This window comes from Cryptomeria japonica, chromosome 7 (assembly GCF_030272615.1).
Source record: "Cryptomeria japonica chromosome 7, Sugi_1.0, whole genome shotgun sequence".
Taxonomy (NCBI): Eukaryota; Viridiplantae; Streptophyta; class Pinopsida; order Cupressales; family Cupressaceae; genus Cryptomeria; species Cryptomeria japonica.
This window is the reverse complement of record NC_081411.1, coordinates 766,814,179-766,821,682: the sequence shown is the minus strand read 5'-3', so window position 1 is coordinate 766,821,682 and position 7,504 is coordinate 766,814,179. Positions and strand designations below refer to the sequence as shown.

Here is a 7,504-nt window from a genome sequence, read left to right as displayed (position 1 = left end):
TCTTTGAAACGTTTGAGAATCAAGTGTGACATTCTAACAAGCAGACCATTTGAAGGAAGACAAATTCCAGTAAAAGCCTCCATTGTCCTCTCTGTTTTAAGTCTAAAAGTGATAAGAGGCAAATACTTATATATTTATATCTGTAATCAATTCTGATTCATAACTCTGCAATAGAAACCAATGCCAGAATATAATAGGGGAAATTGAGTGCATCTATTCAGAAAGGAAAATATACAAGCTGAATTTAACCAAACACAATGCCAAAAAAGAGGTTTGATATAATTTTTTGTCACAATTTTCTGAGACTATCAAACATTCATGCTTGTGGTCTAGGAAATTTTAAACATTCAATTGCAATGCTTTGCTTAAAATTTTACAGAATAAGCCAAACTAATGAAAAGCTTTAAAAAGATATTGGCTGGAATCATAGTTCGTGTTTCCATATGATCCACACACAGTACTATGCCCTAGCTTCACTCCCTCATTTAGATCATGAAGAGAAACATCACCTTCCAAGGCTCGAGCTATCTGGAGAACATGGCTACTTTCAGTCCAGGCACTCAAAACAATCGTATTGAAAGAGAAGCATGTTGTACACACAATATAATTCAAAGCTTGACAAATATATCTCACTAGAAGTAGACAACATACCTGTGCCATACGAGGGTGTCTTCTTGCAAAATATTGAACAGAAGAGGCTGCACATGCAACCAGTTGCATCATCTTATTTGAATTTTAGTTCTGCAATTGGCGATCAACAAGTTCATCAACATTGCCATCTTCAAGTGCTTGAGTAAGGGTGGGTTGAGCCTGCACAATGATAAATCCTCGTATCAGTTTTAAACCATGGATATTTGATAAATTGGCATAAGATTTTTGTCAGTAATAGTATCACATTATACATTATAATCACAGCTATGGTACTAACCCAATCCATTAGACTTCCTTTAGTAAATGATGCAGGTGAATCTACTACCCTAAGACCAGTAATCAACTCAAGGAGCATGCTACCAAAAGAAAAACATCTTATTTGTCTGTCAATTTACGACTTGAAGCATATTCAAGTACAGGGTAATAAGGAAAACATAAGGAACTCATCATATGCACAAACATTAACATGGGGGTTCATAAGTAAAGAGAGCACTACATGACAGAGGTTACTACTGATGACAGATAAATGGTAGTTTTTGAAGGAATTTAAAAGGCAAGCACTAGCTCAATATTTTGAGCAGACAAGCTTGATATTATGGCTTTCCTCTGCTATCTCAAACTGTGTCTAGTCAAAATTAGGCAGATTTGGTATATTCTTATGTCTATAGCATTGGATATGGTTGCTTCTTTGACCTCTCATCTGGCGTAACAGTAAAATACCCTCTTTGGATGAAAGCCTCAACAAAATAAAATAGATTTAAAGGTTTTTTTTTTCAATTAGATGATGTTTGTGAGGAACTAGAGTTTATAGAGAATTAACAAATCTGGTCTATTCAAAATTTACTGTGAACACATGGAATGTTGCAATTGAAATTTGAGGAGGTTCAGTTGGATAATGGGACTATTCCCCATGTGAACTGTTCTCTTCCTATACCTTAAAAAGTCTAGAAAACAAGATACTAAAATAAATGTAGAATACCCAAAACAGAGTGATAGTCATGTTTTGCAAGATGCCATTGCTAACAAAGAAGTTGAAGTCTATAAAGTTAGTGTATGGAGAGAATTTTAGAGAAGAGAAGGCAAAAGGCCATCAGTTACAATTTTTAGCAAATGTGGTTCTAGTTAACAACCGAAGCCATGCTAATTGCTAGAACATTAAGGACATGGATTATATCTTCCCTGGGGCGTAATGCTGTTGCAAAACACATTGTAGAGCTAGCAGAAGCCTCAAGCATACATACTGGTAGTTTAAAGAACCATGACAATGCAAAAATATTTAGATAATTTTTAATGGCAATGCAACAAGATTTAAATTTTATTAGATAAACAATTTAATCATAAACTGAGAATAGAGCATGACTTAGATAAGTCTAAAATTGATAGAATTATTGCCAGCTGTAAAGAAGAAAAGGGAAAAGGTGGGCAATTTAGATAACATGGAAAAGATTATGTAGAATAAACTGTTAAGTCTTGTGGTGTAGGCGTACAATGCATTGTTGATTATTGTAGTGTGAATGAGTTCTAGGTAAATAACTGCAGCATAGTAGCCTGATTTGTATGTGTTTGAAGACTTGTACATGAGCTCTGCAATCATTGAAAGAGTAAATTTCTTAGCAATATCAATTATTTAATGGAATTGAGTCGTGGTGCACTAGCAATGGGAATACTTTTGGAGCATCTCAAGATTATTATGCAAAACAACAATCAGGTTAGACAATAACAATAACTAGTAAAATAAATTTATTCTAATTCTTGTATTTTTATTCATTTTTAAATGGATAAATAAATGTCATATGAATTTAATTCTATGCCAAAAACTAGACCAGAATCAATTGCAACTATATATATTTTTTCAAAACTAAGTGGAGATTAAATCAATTAAGTTTATGAAAAACAATTGCCCAGTACCAGAATCAACTGCAACTATATATATTTTTTCAAAACTAAGTGTAGATTGAATCAACTTTATGCAAATGCATTGCACAGTAAATGGAGCTACCTAAATTGGACTTGCGGTGACTATAAATGGAGGTAGTGATATTGCAAAGTGGTCTGTCCAGTATGTATCTAGTACAGTGAGGTTTACAAGAGCAATATCGATATTATGTATCCAAAAATGATCCAACATACTGCTTACGTGTGTTGTTGGCTTGTCAATAACCAATGAAAGTCTGTGATGTTGCATAAATTCAAGGAGCGTTGTTTGTGTCTTTGTGGAATGTAGCATGTTAATGTTGAAGTCTCCAGCAATAATTAATTTGGAATTGGGTGGCAGTGTGTTTGATGATGATCTGTACTAGGTTGAATAGATCAGCAATGGGTGCAGTTGGTGTTAAATGCAGATTTGTGATGAGTAGAGGAATACCAAGGTGCAAAAGGTCAGCTGTTATTGATTCTAGATGCTTTGTTGCAAAAGTTTCAGTTTTTTGCAATGTGGTTGTTTTCGTGCAACATGTTAGTAGGTCATGAATAACTAGCGAAGGCTAGCATCTGAATTTTGCATTGAGCAGTTTAAGATGTTCAAGAGTCCTATCTTTTGTTTCTTGAAAGCAAAGCACAGTTGCTGCAAGCAGATCATAGTCATGGGCTATTTCTTGTGCGTGCAATTCAAAGCTACGTGTATTCAAAGAGCATATAATGAACTGGTTTGATGGTATTGAAGAAAGGCTGTATTGGAGTTTCCATTGTGCTGAAGTTCGAAGACGTTGCATTTCGTTGTCCACTTTTTGACATACTTTGAAATTTGAGTGTTGCAATTGGTGCATTAGGTACAATGACTCGATGTTTCTTACATGTGACAAAGCAGTGTAGACAAGACCATGTTGATAGACTTTAGAAGGGTCAAAAGCAAGTGCGTCCATTGTCAAGCCCTGTGCTCTGTGGATTGTTCGTGCACATGCTAATTGGAAAGGGAATTGTGTTTGAGTGACTATTTTTGTACCTGTTTTGACTCTTCTAGCAATTCTCATTATTGGTGTCCAGAAAGGAAAAATACAATTTTTGGATAGACTTTGCATTCTTTGGCGATGCAATTTCCCAATTGTAGGGTCATTGAATTGAATCCAAACAATATCTTGTTGCTCAATTGTATGTAATTGGAAAATGCCATTAGCACCATTGACTAGTCCATCTTGTGTATCGAGGTTTGGATGCCAATGGTAAGTGTGTATAGCATAATAGTGTCATCTACAACATCCAATTTGGTAGAAGTAAAATGTAGACAAATATTAAAACAAAATTTTCTAATTTTCATTATTGACCAAGCTACAAGTAAATCACAAGGCATGCATCAAGCTGTAAACGTTGAGTCTAGCTCTTGAAGACAACCCAAATTATGAGATAGTGTTACTCACAAATATTTTAACACACAATGAGCATTTATTCCTATCTCTCCAGTCGATTTTTTATTGGGTTTGGGCTTCATCGAGTCTGCATCAATCTTGTTTGGAGCATCTATTTATTAATACTTCATTTACAACATCCTCAGCGAGGTCAACTTCCTTTGCCATATCCTAGACAAACACATTGTCATTGTCCTGCTACCCAATGCTAACTACTAGTTTAATATCCCAAGTCCTTGTCCGTAGTCTTAATATGAATAGAACCCAAAGAGCTTCTAGATAAGTTGATAACTGTGCCAGAGAAGGTTGAATGGCAAATGAAGATTTTAGGGTTATGTTTCCCTTAAAATGTCTTCATACAAAATCATTTATATTCCCTTCTTTTCCATGCCACGCATTATGCATGGAGGCCACATGATAGAGTTCGCCATGTCTCCTAGTGATTTTGATCACTTTTAAATTTTGTAAAATCTTTTGCTTCCTAAGTGATCTTATATCACTTAGTGCCCCCCCCCTTGCAATTTCTTAGCAAGATAACTTTTAAAACTCAAAAAATACGCCCTCAAAGAGATGTAAACAAATGTTGTTTTTTAAAGTTTTTCTTTTAAAATTTTTTTTATTATTATTTGATCAAACATAGGTTTGATTTTATTTTTATTTTATATTTAAAAATTAATAAAATATAATAAAAAGATTTTATTTATTAAAGTGTGAATCAACACTTTTATTAAATATATTTTTTTAATTACATTTTATTATTTAATAAATAAAAATAATAAAATTGTCTTATTTAAGTGATTTATTTATTTGTCACTTTAAATAAAACGATTCTATTATTTTTATATTATTAAGACCTATAAATATAAATGAAAATAAAGTCAAACAAATGTCTGACCAGATAATAATAAATTTTTTTAAAAAATCACTTTATTAGATGTTTTGTTTGGAGATCAGGGAGGGATATTTTTTGCATTTATGAGGGCTTGCAGGCCTGTCAGAGGCATTTCAGGGTCATTTATGTTGCATTTATGAGGTTTTATGGTTGCAGAATGGATGACTTAACCTTTTGGCTCAGGTTTATCCCTTTTCAGATATTTTTGAGGCCCAAAAAGTAGGTTTTTTAAGTTTGCTCGACCTAAAATGAGGAGGTGGAGTCTTCTTGATAACTTTGGAAAAAGGCATATATACTGGGAGCCTTCATTTTTGTAAGGGTTCTGATTCATTCATCTTGGAGCAGACTGTAATTTTTTAGTTCTCTCTGCAGGAAGGGATGTCTTTGTAACACATTTTCAGGAGTTATAAAGCTTGGTGATACCTGTTTGGCAAGGATAATAGCTTGGTTTAACCCTCTACTTCTCATCTTTCTCTGTTATTGCATCTTCAGGGTTAGTCAGTTCTTTGGTGGTTGGCTTTTGCCCCCTTAAAATTTACATTTCCTTTTAATGCCTTATGCAGAAACATATATACTACTTGCAGGTCATAAGCTGTGTTTTAATGATTAATAGTCTTAGGTTGTGAAAAGGATTTTTCCCTCTTAGGACTGTGATTATCCAGCCTGCTTATGAAGCATTGATGCAAGGGTCATGGGTTGTTGGTTAGTGTAAAAAAGGGTTTATTATCACTGTTGTACTGTGTGTCTTTTGCTTTAGTTAGATTTCAAAAATACCATCTGGTGCAATCACCTTATATTCAAATTTTAGTTTTACATTTTCTCCTCCTTACTCTTTTCCCTGAAGAAATTGTTAGTTTAGGTGCAGAATCTGAAAAGAACCAGCTTACTTTGGAGGTTCACTCCATTTTTTTTAGGCAACCCACAGGCCTAGGAGGGTTCCCATGTGTCACAAGCCTGCTGGGTTGATAGCTTAGCAAACAGGGGTGCAGGTTGAAGTGATAACAATTTTTGGCACGTTCGGTGGGACTGAGAGCACAATTTTTCAGCCCTTATAAGATGTTTTATGGTGCTGTTTGGTGTGTACAGCAGTAATTTTAGTCTTTCAGAGACATTCTTACAACATACCTGGCGACTCTGATTTTTGGTTTAGTAAAGCCAGTGCACTTTTGCTTATGAGAAGGATACAAACCAGGAGTAATTCTTCATCCTTCGAATTTTTGCAGTTATCCCCTCCTAGAAGAAGAGGGAGGGTAGTTGAGAAACAGAAAGAGAGTCGTGTTTATTCCAGGAGAGCCAAGTCTACTCCCCCTGCTGTGAGGGCTCATACTGTGTCACAAATAATCCCAGTAATCATGATTCCAGCAGGCAGAAATCAGCCATTTGTTGCATTTAACCAGGGCAGCCCACTGAATTTAACACAACATGATGATATTCCCGTGGCTGCTTTGAAAAGCTTACCATATTTTCATGGTGAAGATCAAATTACCCCAGCTGAACACATAAAAGATGTTGCAAACTTATGCGCTGTTCACCATGTGACAGAGGAGAATGTTGCAGTCAGATTGCTTGCAGCATCTTTCAAGGGTAAAGCCTTGCAATGGTTCAGAGGCCTTCCTATTAATTCTATTGCGACATGGGACCAGTTGGGTGACCAATTATGCAGTTTCTTTGAGGACAAATCAGACCATTTGTCGCTAATGGAGCAGCTGTCAACAATAAAGAGGGCTCCCCACGAAGTCATGTCAGATTTCAGCCACCGTTTCCAGAAAACTTGGGATAGAATCCCGCAAACGGTAAGACCCACAGCTGACCACGCCTTCTTATACTATTTAAGAGCTTTGAATAGTGATATCTCAGTGATGGTGCAATCGATGGGAGGCACTTCATTGCCTCAGGCCTATTCTATAGCCATTAGAGAAGAGAACAGCCTTATACAGGCTGGTAAAATTGCCCCAAGGCCGGCTCTGCCAATTTTTCCTACCATCCAGCCACCGATAGCAATGCAAATACCTCCTATAGCTATCATCCCAGCTGCACCAGCCTTACCAGCACCAAGTTCTCAGTCTGTTAGACCAGAGAATAACTTTCCGGCACACTCAAGTGAGTTACAGGAGATCAAGGGACTGCTGCAAACATTTGGCAGCGAAATAGTAAACTTGAAGAGGCAGCAAAATCAAGGTTTCAGGCCTTACCAGCCTCCATTCCAGTCTAATTATCAGCAAAATCAGTCAAACAGACCACCTTATCAGCCAAATAATCAAGGCCCAAGACAAGCCTACGTGCCAAGGCCTTATCAAGCTTATAGCCCCAATGCTGCCAGCTCTTCAAAGGAGCTCATGCCCATTCAAAACAATTTGGCACAGGACTTTGACTGGTGTTTTCCCTGCAATTTGCCCCATAACCAAAGCACTTGTGCAAATGGGGTGATTAACCAGGCCTTGATGGTCCAAAATAATTCAAGTGGGCAATTGGATACGCCCCATGAAGATTCTATCCAGCAGCAAGGGGATCAGCAACCTGAGACAGCTCTTCTAAATTGGCAAGGAGGAGAATTTTGTGGGATTAACCAAGCTGATCCAGCAGCTTTGGTCTATACAAGGTCCAAGAAGAGAGCCATAGA

The 7,504-nt window shown here is 36.5% G+C and overlaps 1 pseudogene; it reads right to left on the bottom strand.

Annotated features, from left to right (window-relative positions):
• Positions 1-390: 390 nt before the first annotated feature.
• LOC131059950 (proline-rich receptor-like protein kinase PERK1) lies at positions 391-1,098 on the bottom strand (annotated as a pseudogene).
• Positions 1,099-7,504: the final 6,406 nt, after the last annotated feature.